The sequence below is a fragment of the Notothenia rossii genome (genome assembly GCF_949606895.1).
Source record: "Notothenia rossii genome assembly, chromosome: 10".
NCBI lineage: Eukaryota > Metazoa > Chordata > Actinopteri > Perciformes > Nototheniidae > Notothenia > Notothenia rossii.
Genome location: NC_136908.1, coordinates 42818393 through 42833785, shown reverse-complemented (window position 1 = coordinate 42833785; position 15393 = coordinate 42818393). Strand labels below are relative to the sequence as shown.

Genomic DNA, 15393 nt, shown 5'->3' with positions numbered 1-15393 from the left:
TGTTCGTTCATAATCTGATTACAATTACAAAATAATTATATCTAAAGCCCCTAAACACACAAACACACTGCTTTCATAAATAACACACTTGTTCTGCAATAATATGTTTTATGTTTCCTGTCATTTTTGTTAGGAAAGGACATGCCTGAAAGACATCTCCTCTTTCTCTGAGGGTCAAGAAGAACATCCAAGAGGAAAATTAAAAGCTGATGTTATGAGATTTTAAGACCAGTACAGGACATTCACTAAGAAACTACTTTTATTGTGAAAACAAAGACCTGCACACCAAATATTTTTGTAGTCTATCAGGACCATCATTTGTTTGTGACGCTGTCTGCACCTCAGGGAAGGGATGGTTATAGTCAGGCTTATAAAGTGTGGCGAAAAACATAGTCAGCTGATGGGATGCATCTATTTCTACATCTACACTCCATCAGCTGATTATTTCTATTTGCCTCACTTTATGAGCTTCACAACACTTGTGCCTTGTACCGCAGAGTTTGCAACGTCACAAATAAATGGGGCCAATCTTCAGTCAGATGTGAATGTGTAATCTATTTTCAGTAAGAATAATGGACGAAAGGAGTGCAAATACAAATACAATTTATTGAAATGTGAACCAAAAGTTAATCAAAAATGTTTTAAATAAAAAGCACACATGGACAGAAGGTGTAAAGCCTATTAAATGTATAAGTAAACACATTTAGTCAAATAACGTGACAGACTAGGCCTGTGCAGTTGGTGTCAGCTTTGCCCAGCATGGGCTCCTCCATCAGGCCTGGTCCTCCATGCTGAGGACATACTCTCAGTCTGAAAAATGAAAATAATAAATGCTTTAGACAATAAGAAATATAAAGTTGACAGTTGAGTTGCTCAGTTTTTTTAGATTGTCAATACTATTACTGTATAACTAATATATCAGGTTATGAGGCACCTTCAAATAAAGATTGGTCTTTAAATACATGTTGTCTCTTGAATTGTTTGTCTAAAGTCAAGGATCTAGAACTGGTACTTAGTTTTAATGATACAGTCTGGTTATTATGCTGTTTGGAGGAGGCCTCACAGGTAAGAGCACGAACTAGCTACCATCACATGTACCTTAGCTTGACTTAAATGTATTAAACGTATAATTAAGTGATGGCAAAATATAAATAACTAATGTCATGCAAACATATTAATATTTGCTTGATTCCAGAGTTGAATTTAGCACAATTGCATACAAACGTTAAGGGATTTTAAGATTCTGAAGTCTTCGTTCTAAATAGAAAATAGCATGGATAATTTACAAAGGCTTTAAAAACACAGCAGGAGCCCAAGACAAACAACAATAAAACGTGTCATTATTTCAGTACAGTTCAATTGGTTTTATTTTCATAAACAGTTCAATCAACCGTTAGTGCCAAAGCAGTAGGCTATAATATATTAATTACCGCTGTAGACTACAACCACTACTTGTTTAGCTAGCATAAACTCAACAAAGCTAGCGTTAGCTGGCTAACTGACGTTATTTTGCCGCTAAACTGCACAATATAAAACGGTGGTCTTCAAAGCGGATTTAATCCTCAATCACAATAATAATATTCAAGTAATACTGGGCAAGTAATGGGCAAAATGTACCGTTGATTGACGCGCCATGTCAGCGGACTGGTAGCGACCATAGACTGTATATATAAAGGTAGCGACACGAAGCCTCGTAGTTCTGATAGCTACGCCCCTTCGCTCCAACCCCCCTCCCTCCCCCCACATCTACAGCTGATCTACAGGTGAAAATTACTTTTGCGACACATTTATCGCAAGAAGTGTAGCAAAAGTCAAGACCGCAGATTCGTCGATTTATACTGCCCCAGAGCAGATTCGTCAAGTTGTAATGACTGATTTGAGAGGTTTTAATAACCAAGTTGCAGTTGTAATGGAAAATATATTTAAAAAATATGTATTTTTCTGCAAGTGAATATTTTATCACTAAATTCATTTTTTTTCTACAAGCTACAAAACTTTTTTTCTTCTGTGACTTCAAATTTGGTTCACAGTTACGTGGATATTTTATACAAGTGTACAATTTGGTAAATGTGTGTAAATGTATGCACACAAACTCAGATTTGTTTTCTGCAAGTGCTCAGGTTTTACACGCTCTCGCATTTTGCACCATATCTACCTTCATAGAATATCCCCTCCCATCTTCAGAGCAATCTGACTATTATAACATTAGCGTTAAGAAAGCTTACTTAAATATCTGCCACAACATGAGTAACCGGATCAGAGTAGTTAGTACAGTCCGCGGCACTGAGTGCAGATGTAATGTAGCATAATGTAGGCCTGTCATATATTTCCTTATCTGAGCTTATTGAGCCGTATCTGGCTGTGCAACACTTACAGTGTCACATAGCCTACTGTATGCCGAAGGGTTATTTTAAGCAACACATTAAGTTGACGAAACACACAGTCAAATGTAATTAAAGTCAGATCGTGTCTTAGACGGGGCAGTGATATCATAAACCTGTTAATGTAGCCTACGCATTCAAACACTTGTTCTGTTACCAGCTGTATTCACCTTGCAGGTGTAGCTATGTGGCTTTTATCCTGGATAAAGTGTTTAAGTCATGGATGTTTAAAGTTTAACTTCTTCATATTTGACTAATATTATAGTTGACTTTTCATTCAGGAAGTATGACGCTGCGCTGTCAGTACGCTTCTCCATGTTTGTGATTGGTCGAATGCTCCAAATACCACCCCTTTCATGTGAACGCGCGCCAAACTAGATAGGGCACGGCTGGCTTGAGCGAACGAGTTGATAGCCAGCGTCGTAGGACAGTTTAGCGAGAGCGGGTTTATTTTGGATTAAGTCAACCAGATAACTCAAAACATATCCAGGATATGTTGAACTAGATTCTTAGTATACCCCCCAGGTCTCCCTTGAAAAAGAGATCAATGATCTCAATGGGATACACCTGGATAAATAAAGGTTTAAAATAAAAATTAAATAAATAAATAAAACACTGCCATTTAAAATGTACTGTATTTTTGTTTACGGTAATAGTGTTTGAACTGTAAAAAAGAAACTGAAATGCTATAATTTTAATTTACAGTATCAGTATTGTAACTGTAAAATATTTCTTTATTATAGTATACTTCATGTCATGCTGGTAATTTACAGATTACTAGAAATTCTTGACACAATTTTAAAGCTTACCAATAACTGCAGGGAAACAGCAAACAATACATTTTAACAATTTATTCTTAATTGTTGAACGGTATCAAGAACAAGTATTTTATTGTGCTTAATGGGAGCATACATGGCTACCACAAATGTAGTCTTCCATTGCATATCTCATGTACAATTATCTTCCATGTCTTATACAGTGTGCTTAACTGACCAACAGCTGCAATCCCTACACTTATTAAATATTTTCATCCATAAAACAATGGATATTGAAGAGTATTCTTTGATTCACAGCCAGAAGAGAGTTAAAAAGAGACTAATGGAGTCTCTGAAAGTTCAAATGAGTAATTTAATAAAGTATTGTTTGTTGGAACAAACAGGCAAGTCTTCACAGCAGCTGTGCACACAGGAAAGAGAGTGAGCACAAAACAACAAAAGTTTTTTGTTGTTTCGTGTCAGTTATATCTCTCACAGGCTCCGCCCTCTACTGGACTCCCCCATATAAATAATAATAATAATACATTTAATTTATATTGCGCTTCTCATCTGCCAAGAAAAATCTCGAAGCGCTTATCCTACCTATGCAAGCATTAATTCACTGAGACTTCCCTGCCGGTAGCCGGCCCCCTGGGCGGGCCTACCTGAATGTGCGCGCATCCACTGCATAAGAGGCGGCCTCACCCGCTCACTGCCATCCCTTTCTCTTTCAGCTAAGCAGCTATTTGAGTAACTGAGCGAGAGATAACAGGATAGAAAAGAACAAGGAAAAGCTTTTCTTCGGAAAATTGAAGTATGGACTCACCTGAGGAGCGCCCGTGTCCTTCGTGTCCGGGTTCTATCGGGAGTGATGATCCGCCGGTGGAGGACCCAGAGCTCGACGTGGTGGAGATGGAGGACCTTGTGCAGGGAGTGCCCTTCGTCTTCACCATCCCAGCAGCCCGGACGGGTCCGGGCATCGGAGAGGAGGACTACGATGATGACACCTCGTCGTCCGGGATTTCCGCTGACCACGGGTATTCCTGCTCCTCTCGCTCCCAGGAAAGAAACTTAAAATAAGGAGACCAATGGAGTCTCTGAGAAGGTTCAAATGGGTACTTTAATTAAGTAACGTGGTAATATAACAAGCAGAAGGTGAAGAAGAGATAATAGCCGGCGTTGCCTCGGTGTAGCTGCACCCAAGAAGGAAGGGGCCGAACTGTGCTCACCCGCCGCCTTATATCCTCTCTCGTGTTGTGGAGGAGGGGGCCGACCGCCTCAGTCTTCAATTCATTGCGTACATCCACACGCCTTTTCTCCTCCTTATCTCTTTCATAACTTTTTATTTAATACATTTTAACGGCTTCAATAGCCACTTTAACAATACTGGACGTTAGTCCCGGATGTCGTCATGAAGAATTTTCAGAATAAAAGCTTGGCATTAAGATTGTGCGAGAACTTCAGTTTTTTTTCAGAATAAAATTGCTTTTAAGCTGACGGTATGTTTAAAATAAATGATGCCATAAAACATTGATTTTAATTTCTAACACCACCAGGAAGGCCATCAGCAGAGGTCGGCTCGTCAGGACTTCTCGGCGGTAATGGCTTGCCGCTTCCCCCACCGATACCTCCGAGGCCGGTGAGCCGTCTGTGGCAGGGCTTCTACGGCACGGGCCGTCCAGCACAGCCGGCCTTCGAAGGCTACGGTGGATACTTGGGCAGGGATCCTCAAGGTGGAGGGCCACTCAGACACGGAGTGTTCCGGTGTGCCCCCGCTGGAGGATAGCCTGGCGGCGCATCTGCTTCCGCAGGCAGCTGGGTGGGCAGAAGGGAGAAGGCCCCTGGCCCCGCTGCCGCGTGACTGAGAGATGCTTGAGTATCTCGATAAGATATTCAAGCTCGGGGCGCAGATGGCGGCGGCGGCCAATAATCTGGGTGTGTTAGGAGTGTCGCTGATTCCCCATAAGCAGGACGCTTCCGCTTCCGCCCCCCCCCCCTCCGTCTGAGGACGGGAGTGATTATTCGGACCGCTGCGTGAGCCAGATGAATAATCTGGTCCGCGGTATGGCTAACAGAGCCGGTCGGGTGATGGCCCTGACCACCGTGGCGTCGCGTCACGTGTGGTTAGGTTTGACCGCCCTGGCTAAGAAAGACCGGGATGATCTCCTTGGGCGTTGTCACGGCAGTGCTATTTGGATCGATAGCCTCGCTCACTCAGCGCTTCAACCTCCTGGAGGTGGAGAAGGCTCAGCTCAGCCGCATGTTGCCGCTGGCTCACCATCAGGCCCCCCCGCAGGTGGGAGTGCGTCCGGCGGTGGTAAGACGGAGAGAGAAGCGTCGGGTGAGGGTCCCGAAAGCGCCCTCTGCCTCCGCGGTCCGTCCCGAGGTGCTGGGTCGGTACCGACCCCCGCAGGTACAGGCCGACAGAACCCGTCAGTACAGTTTCCCCGCTCGCTGCCCAGGTTGTAACTTCAGTAAAGGAGCCAGCTAGTGCTCATGCACGGGTGAGAGTGATAAACCGCGCTCTGCGGGTACAGGGACATTATGGCAGGCGTAACAGGGTTAGGAAACAATTAATGCCAAGTGTGAAGGCTCCCGAGGGAGTGCGCCATGCTGTGTTCAAAGACCTCAGTAAAGAAAATTCCGCTTGATGTTTTTCACTGTTCGGGTTAAAACATCATGGCAGAGCGCACGCTCCCGAGGGAGTCCGCCATGCTGCATTCAAAGACCTCTATAGAGAGTCGACCTTTTCCGTGTCGACCCCCCATTGTCAAATATTCCCTTCACGGGAGATTTTGCGGCGGGACGGGTCACCAGGGAATATCACAGCTTCATTGCTGGGGCCCCACAATTGATGACACATCCCCTGACACGGTGTTACAGGGAGTGGAAACGCAGATGCATGTTAACGGAGTGGATGGACAGGACGCTGAAACAGGGTTACTCACTCCAGTTTTCCAGCATCCCTCCCCCGTTTACAGGCATAATAGAGGTGAAGCAATCATCCCGAAGGGAGATAGGCTTTCTCTCTGCAAAGGTTCAGACCTTGGTGCGAAAACAGGTGGTATCTGTTGTGCGCACCCGAGACAGAGAGAAGGGGCATTATTCTATGTATTTCCTGGTGCCCAAGAAAACTAGAGGGGTCTGCCTGCAGGCCTGCACTCTCAGGACAGTTCCGGTGTAGGCTGCACTCTCAGGACACCTGCACTGTCAGTACAGGAAGTGACGATTCTGACGAACACGTTTTTTCCCCGCCCCCCGACAGACTCGTTTGATGGAAGTTTTCAAATCACAATGGAGACTCATCACGGAGGTGATGAGTCCGCCCACCGTGCACTTTGGGTCGGCCTTGGTCAAGCCCTTTTGACCCCCCCAGCCTGGTTCTCGTAAAAGTTGACGTAGCCATTTTTCGCTCAAATGACACCATGGAGGAATGTAACGGGAGTTGACAGAGGACTCTGCCCGCCTCACGAGTGCCTATTTTCGGACACTTTTTTTCACGTTTCCCCCTATTTTCCCCGTTTTTATTATTATTTTTTTATTTTTTGGGCTATTTCACCCGGTTTCTACCGGGGTCACTGCCCGGTCTCGGGTATGCCCCCACGGCCTGTGTCCAGCCGCCCCCACTCATCCATATATTAACAAATTTTGACAATTTTTGTTGCATTTTTCTCCTCTCCTCTCACTGATCGAATGGCAAACGCGACCCACTGTCAGAGGGCCTCCGCACCGGCCCGGCCTAGTGCCGGTGTTCTGGCGGTCGGTTCCTCCGAACTACGGGTTCGACTCTGATGGCCGGGAGGGTGTGCTGCGTTGGGGTGGGGGACTTCCCCCACTCTGCGTGTCTTTTCCTTCCCGGGCCGGCCGATATGAAACGTGACCAAGACGCACCGTCTGACTGCAGCGGGGTGGAGGTTCCCAGCTGGAACCTCCCCACCTCCGCCGCGGTGCACCCGGCAAACACGGTTGTTTCTCGAACCCTCCACTGTTGTCTAGCGGGTGTAACTAAAATACAAGATGTCATATTTATATATATAAATAAATATATATCTATATATATCTATATATATATAGATATATATATGGATAATAAGTGTTAGTACGATTTTATTTTGTATTTGCGTGCATTTCCTGTTTGGAAAGTGGCGCTGTACTGATAGTGTGTCATGTCCAAGAAACTTATAGTGAAAGTTTATTCTTTATGTTAGAGTTGTCATGTCCCTTTGTCTTGTGCTTTATGTCTATGCCCTTAATTATTTCTTCCTCTCATTTCAGGCCTCCACGCTCCCCGCCCCTTTCTGTCTCCTGCGTCCTTGATTATTTTCCCCGCCCTGATTGTTTCCAACTGTGTCCCCTTTACCTGTGTATATATTGTGTTAGCTCCCTCCTGTTAATTGTCAGTTTGTTGTCTCTCGAAGACCTACGTATCGGCTTACCTCACGGACCTTTCACGGACCTATGCTATAGATCACGATTCTAGTTTTCCTCGAAAGAGTGTTTTGTTTTCCTTATTTTATTACTGTGCAAAATTCCAGTAAAGTCTTTATTTTGAAACGCTATCTGAGTCTGAGTTTTGAGTCGTGCAATTGAGTTCATGCCTCAGTGTTCACCCCTTGACAGTACGAACTGACCATCAAAATGAACTCAGCCGACTCAGATCAGAATAAGAACACTATCCGCTCTCAGGGCCAACGTCTTGGGCAACAAGAGGAGCATATGGCCACCATGCAGCAGGGAGTGCAAAATCTAACCAGCAGCTAGAGGGAACTACAAACATCGGTGACGACCCAAGTTAATCTACTGGCAGCAGAGGTTCAGCGTGTGCTCACTCACCTGCAGGCTGTTTCTCCTCTTACGACTCCTCCGGTTCCAGCGGTGACCGGATTCGATCCCAACCGGGTTACTGAGCCGCACAGTGCTTCCATGCGTCTGGCTCCACCCGAAAAGTACTCCGGAGACTCAGAAGGCTGCCGGCCGTTCATCGTGCAGTGTGAGTTACACTATCACCACCAACCGGCTGCTTTTCCCACGGACAATTCCAAAGTGGCTTTTATGATCTCTCATCTCTCCGGCCGAGCAGCAGCGTGGGCCAAGGCAGAATGGTCCCGAGGCTCGCCTATCTGCGGGTCTCTGGAAAACTTCATAGACACTATGAGGAAGACCTTCGATCAAACCACGCCGGGCAGGGAAGCAGCTCGGGCTCTGATCAAGCTGCGACAACATCAGCGGAGTGTGGCTGACTACGCCATCGAGTTCCGGACTATGGCAGCCGACAGCGGCTGGAACTCCGCTGCATTGTTTGACGCTTTCGTTAGCGGTCTCTCGGATTCTTTACAAGACCAGCTGGCGCCTCTCGATCTGCCCGCTGACTTGGACTCTGTCATATCCATGGCTATAAGGATAGACAATCGTTTGACGGAGAGGAGAAGGAATAAATCCAAGGATGCGGTTGATCCGCCTCTCCAGAGGAGACGCTCGCCGCTGGATATTACTTCTTCTTGGAGGCTCCGTCACCCCTCACCACCTGCGTTCCGGACAACAGCGCCCCCTGGCTCCGTGGAGGAGCCAATGCAGTTGGGCCGCGACAAGCTGTCGCTGGCAGAACGTCAGCGACGATTCAAGGAGGGTCTGTGTTTCTACTGCGGGCAGCGCGGACACCCACAAGCGGCTTGTCCGGTAAAAGAGGAGGCTCACCAATGAAGAGGAGTACGTTGGTGAGCCGGATCTCTTCCTCTGACTTTCCTCCTCGCACCCTGACCCGGATCCAGGTAAAAATCAGAGACAATGTAGTTACTCATGGTGTTCTCATTGACTCAGGGGCGGACGAAAGTATAATGGATTGGGGTTTAGTTAAAAAATGGGACATAAAAACTAAACCTCTACCCCAGCCTCTTGAAGCGAGTGCTCTCGATGGGCGGCTGTTGTTTAAAGTGACTCACCAAACAGAGCCTTTGGAAGTAAGATGTAATGATAACCACCACGAGACAATGTCTTTTCACTTATTTAACTCAGCCTAACATCCACTCATTTTGGGGTTTCCCTGGTTGTAACTTCATAACCCTCACATAGATTGGCAATCTGGGAGGGTGGAGGGGTGGGGAAAGAATTGCATTGATCACTGTTTTAAGCAGGTAGCAGAGATTGACAGGAGATGTAACACTGGGAGTGTTAGGCAGGATACAGTCCCAAAAATATATCTTCCGGATGTACTTTCAGTTCCTTCCTGCTACCACGACCTTAGTGAAGTCTTTAGTAAGTCCAAAGCTCTGGCTCTTCCTCCTCACAGCTCCTATGACTGTGCTATTGACTTGATTGCCGGGTCTCCCATTCCTAAGAGTCGACTTTATGCAATTTCAGGACCTGAGAAAGAGGCCATGAAGGACTATATTGATGCCTCCCTCAAAACAGGGCTTATTCGTCATTCCTCATCCCAAGCAGGTGCAGGTTTTTTTTTCGTGGGCAAAAAGGATGGGTCTCTTAGGCCCTGTATCGACTACTCACCTCTCAATGACATTACGGTTAAAAACCGGTACCCCCTCCCTCTCATCTCTTCCGCTTTCGAGCAGCTTCAGGAAGCCAAGGTTTTCACCAAGTTAGACCTGCGTAACGCCTATCATTTGGTCAGGATCAGGGAGGGCGATGAATGGAAGACGGGTTTTAACACCCCTTCAGGACATTATGAATACCTGGTCATGCCGTTTGGATTGTCAAACGCTCCTGCAGTCTTCCAGGCTATGATCAACGACATGTTGAGGGAGTTTCTGAATCGTTTCGTTTTTGTTTATCTGGACGACATTCTGACCTACTCCCCTGACCTTCACACCCACAAACAACATGTCCGCCTGGTTCTACAGAAACTGCTCATAAATAAGTTGTTTGTCAAAGCTGAAAAGTGTGGATTTTATGTAGAAACAGTCACTTTTTTGGGCTTCATCATTTCCCCAGGTCAGGTTAGGATGGACCCAGAGAAGGTTAGCGCAGTAGCCTGTTGGCCTACCCCTGACTCTCGCAAGAAAGTGCAGCAGTTTTTAGGCTTTACTAATTTTTACAGACGTTTTGTGCGGAGCTTCAGCGCTATTGCAGCCCCTCTTCATGTCCTCACGTCCCCTCAGGTGCCTTTTGTGTGGTCTCCTCAGGCTGAGGAGGCTTTTTCTCGGCTGAAAAAGATGTTCACCACTGCCCCCATACTTACCATGCCGGATCCCACTCGCCAGTTCGTGGTGGAAGTGGATGCCTCCAACGAGGGGGTGGGAGCGGTCCTCTCCCAGCAACAACAGAAGGACAACAAACTTCACCCCTGCGCTTTCCTGTCCAGGAAGCTCTCCCCGGCAGAGAGAAATTATGACGTGGGAAACCGTGAGTTGCTGGCCGTGAAGTCAGCGTTGGAAGAGTGGAGGCATTGGTTGGAGGGAGCCGAGCATCCTTTTGTGGTCTGGACCGATCACAAGAACCTGGAGTACATAAGAAAGGCCAAAAGACTGAACTCCAGCCAGGCTAGGTGGACCTTGTTTTTCAACCGTTTTGACTTTGTTCTTTCCTACAGGCCAGGGTCTCAGAATGTCAAGCCTGACGCTCTGTCCCGTCTGTTTGACCTTGTGCCTGCAGCCAAGGAGCCGGAACCCATCATCCCATTGAACCGGGTGGTAGGAGCGCTGACTTGGCCAGTAGAGAAGGAGGTAATACGTGCCAATGCTGGAGCTCCTGCACCAAGGGGTTGCCCGCCTAACCAGATTTTTTTTCAGGAGGCCGAGAGACCACAGGTGATCCACTGGGCTCACACTTCGCTGCTCACCTGTCACCCCGGAGTCAAGAGAACTATGTTCATTATTAAACAACGTTTCTGGTGGACATCCATGGAGAAGGAGGTGAAGGAGTATGTGGAGGCGTGCCCTATCTGCGCTCGAAACAAGACCTCTTCCAGGTCGCGAATAGGACTATTACAACCACTCCCTATTCCCAACAGGCCCTGGTCAGAGATCTCCATGGACTTCGTCACTGGTCTGCCCCTCTCTAGAGGTAAAACCACAGTTCTCACGGTAGTGGACAGATTTTCCAAGATGACACATTTCATTGCTCTGCCCAAGATGCCCTCGGCGAAGGAAACGGCGGAGGTCATGATGCAGAATGTGTTTCGGTTTCATGGTTTCCCTAAGGATATTGTCTCCAACCGGGGCCCCCAGTTTGTGTCACGCTTCTGGAAGGAGTTCTGCAGCCTCATCGGTGCCACGGTCAGTCTCTCGTCTGGATACCATCCGGAGTCTAACGGCCAGACAGAGCGCCTAAATCAAGAACTGGAGACCTGCCTGCGCTGCCTGGTGTCCCAGAGTCCATCCTCCTGGAGCGAGCACCTCACCTGGGTTGAGTATGCACACAACATCCTCCCTACTTCTGCCACGGGCCTGTCCCCGTTTCACTGTGTTTATGGCTACCAGCCGCCACTGTTCCCAGCCACGGAGAGGGAGGTCACGGTCCCGTCTGCCCACGCTCTGGTCAGGCGTTGTCGGCACGTGTGGGCTGCGGCTAGGAAGATACTCTGCAGGAATGCGCAACTGGTTAAAAGAGCAGCAGACCGAAAACGCCGACCAGCCCCTGTATACCAGCCAGGCCAAAAAGTCTGTCTCTCTTCACGAGACCTTCCCCTCCACGTACTCTCCCGAAAACTGGCTCCCCGGTTTGTGGGTCCTTTTCCCATCACCAAGGTCATAAACCCAGTCTCAGTGAGACTACGGCTTCCCAGGGCCATGAAGGTACATCCCACCTTCCATGTAGGGAAATTAAAACCATTGAAGGAGAGCGCTATGGTTCCCACCGTCAAACCCCCCCCGCCCCCCCGGATGATCGATGGAGGTCCGGTTTACACGGTCAAGTCACTGTTGGCTAGTCGGAAAAGGGGTAGAGGGCGACAGTTACTGGTTGACTGGAAGGGTTATGGTCCTGAGGAGCGGCAATGGATTCCTTCCCGCTTCATTGTAGACAAAAAACTCATTGAGGATTTTGACCGCCTCAACTCAGAGGAGCCTGGGCCTTCAGGAGCCGTCCCTAGAAGGGGGGGGTACTGTCATGTCCAAGAAACTTATAGTGAAAGTTTATTCTTTATGTTAGAGTTGTCATGTCCCTTTGTCTTGTGCTTTATGTCTATGCCCTTAATTATTTCTTCCTCTCATTTCAGGCCTCCACGCTCCCCGCCCCTTTCTGTCTCCTGCGTCCTTGATTATTTTCCCCACCCTGATTGTTTCCAACTGTGTCCCCTTTACCTGTGTATATATTGTGTTAGCTCCCTCCTGTTAATTGTCAGTTTGTTGTCTCTCGAAGACCTACGTATCGGCTTACCTCACGGACCTTTCACGGACCTATGCTATAGATCACGATTCTAGTTTTCCTCGAAAGAGTGTTTTGTTTTCCTTATTTTATTACTGTGCAAAATTCCAGTAAAGTCTTTATTTTGAAACGCTATCTGAGTCTGAGTTTTGAGTCGTGCAATTGAGTTCATGCCTCAGTGTTCACCCCTTGACATAGTGACAATTTTATTTTGGAATTCTTAGCGTGCACTTCCTGTCCTGAGAGTGGAGGTGTCCTCAGAGTGCAGGTGTCCTGAGACTGCTGCCTGCAGGCAGGCTCCCATGAAGAAAACAGGCGAATTCAGGCCCATTCTGGAACTCCGTGGTCTGAATCTCCACATTGTACGCAAAACTTTCCAGATGTTGACTATGAAACGGTTATTGGAACTGGTGCAGCCAGGCAATTGGTTTACAACCTTCGACCTGAAGGACGCCTCCTTTCATGTCGGAAAATTGCTCCGAAACACAGAAAGTATTTACGTTTTGCCTTCCAGGGGGTGGCCTACGAGTACAACAGGCTGCAGTTCGGCATTTGTGCATTCTTTATAAATGCAAACTGGTCAAAACCATTGACGGAAGTAGTTTTGAAAAGTAATAAGTGGTTCTGTCTTTTACATGTAGGATTCATCCCCCCTTGTATTCATTTGTTTGAAAATGAACAAACAAACATAATAATTGTGGGATTTCTATTGCATCCACTTCATCTGCAACGAAGAACGCCAACGCTATTTCTGCCATTGCAAACAGAGTCAAGCCGACTCCAAGCTGGCCGACTTCAGGCAAGCTTTTTGAGACTTCCCCCGGCTGCAATCGGCTATTCTCGTCTACTTTGGAGGCGAGCAGCAGCTCATCTCAAACAAGCCTATTTTTTCTGTTGACCGTTTTTGTCCCTATAGTTTGTCGTTCGTTTTTGTTTAAATATTGTCAGACTATATCACTTTGGTGTGGACTTTCTCTTTGAAAACGCATCACAGCCTATAGCCAAGCTTAGCCTCTCGGCAACTCAAAGTGGACTGGGAATTGAGCCGCCACAATAATAATACAAATTATGATTATTACCTTACTTTTGTCTATTTGTATTACTCTGTGTTGCGTTTTTAAGGCGCAATGCCAAGACACATCCTTTGTATGCTTGCATTGGCTAATGAAACAGATTCGGTAGTATTGTAATCTCTGAAGGTGACTTATTTTGGTCACAATTTCCATAAAACAAAAAAAAGCTTCTATATATTGAGCCTTGAAAGTGCTCTCTGAATCGATACGCCTAGGATGGCTTGTGACCATGAAATGAGAAAATGAAAACTTTGCCGTAGAGGTACACCAAATACATTGTTGGAAAGGTCTTGACCTGGAAAGTAACATATGTCAGTATGAAGATTCCACATGGTTCCTGCTTTGAAATACTGACCTTTGAACCTTGACCTACTACTTCCCTGATGGCTCCCACAGGATTGTTGACATCCTCGTGGATTCATCTTCTTATTTTAGACACATGCATTTCCAAACATTTGGTCTACCTATGCTGAAACATTTATTATCTCTTCTATTTACACACGGCATCTATTGCACGTCTGTCCGTCCTGGGAGAGGGATCCCTCCTCTGTTGCTCTCCCTGAGGTTTCTCCCATGTTCCCCTTTAAACTGTGGGTTTTTCTCTGGAAATGTTTCCTTGTACGATGTGAGGGTCTAAGGACAGAGGGTCAAAGGTGTCGTATTGCCATACTGATATTCTGTACAAACTGTGAAGTCCACTGAGACAAATGTAACATTTGTGATATTGGGCTATATGAATAAAGATTGATTGATTGATTGACCTCGGTGCATGTTTGAAGGCTTATAATTAAGCAACAAAAGGGACTACAGACATGGGACATACTGTTATAGAGAGCTCTTGACCTCAGCTAGCATGTGAATATAGTCAAAACTGGGGGCACTGTCAAATTTGGGTCAACTATGGTTAAAATGTATTTTCACCCATTTCACAATTTGATATTTAAAATCTGGTTACACACATGTGTTTACCATCCCCTTAAACCCTCAGTGTATTCTTAATTCAGTATTTATAACTTCCAATTTTAAGAAAAACACTAATATATTTAAAAACTGCAATTCCCTAGAGCCACGCTATACAGCTTGGTACAAATCAGCACCACTGTTGTAGTTCTTCTGGTTTGCAAAGACATAGGGTCTTAAAAAAATATATCTACTAAGTATATAAAATATCTAGCCAAACTATTAATATATATATAATATTAATTACACTGCATCAAGATTAGGTATATTAAGAAAAAGATGTTGGTTTATTTAAGATATTTTAGATATTATAGCTATTCGAGAAATGTTTTTTTTTCTAGCTATTCTAGAAATGGGGTTTTTCGGTTGGTTCTTTCTTTTTTGGTTACTGTGATCTTCTACAGTACATTGTTGGTTACTGAGATTTTATACAGTTGGGACGTTACTACTGATATTTTTTAAGTAACTCCAGAGGTACTTTAATTTTTGGTTGGAAACACAGTATTATACTCTAAAATGGTATACAGTAATTTATTGTGTACAAACACTGTAAATAACTGTGGATTTCACAGCAATTTTTTACAGTGTGTCTAAACCAGGATCCTGAGTCGTGGCTGAACCTGTCTCTGTGGTCCTGCCTGATTCTCATCATACTACTTCCTGATGACTCCCACGGGATTGTTGACATCCACCTGGATTCATCTTCTTATTATAGACACATGCATTTCCAAACATTTGGTTTACCTATGCTGTAAATGTATTATCTCTTCAATTTACACACGGCATCTATTGCACGTCTGTCTGTCCTGGGAGAGGGATCCCTCCTCTGTTGCTCTCCCTGAGGTTTCTCCCATTTTCCCCCAATAAGGACAGAGGGTGTCGTTTTTCTCATACTGATATTCTGAA

At 45.8% G+C, this 15393-nt stretch overlaps 1 long non-coding RNA gene across 1 annotated transcript; it reads right to left on the bottom strand.

Moving 5' to 3' along the window:
- Nucleotides 1-586: 586 nt before the first annotated feature.
- Nucleotides 587-1694, bottom strand: LOC307020965. The gene is made up of 2 exons (XR_013803040.1): nt 1618-1694; nt 587-810 (listed from the first exon to the last, which is right to left on the bottom strand). It is a non-coding gene; the product is annotated as an uncharacterized lncRNA (long non-coding RNA).
- Between the last annotated feature and the right edge of the window lie 13699 nt (nt 1695-15393).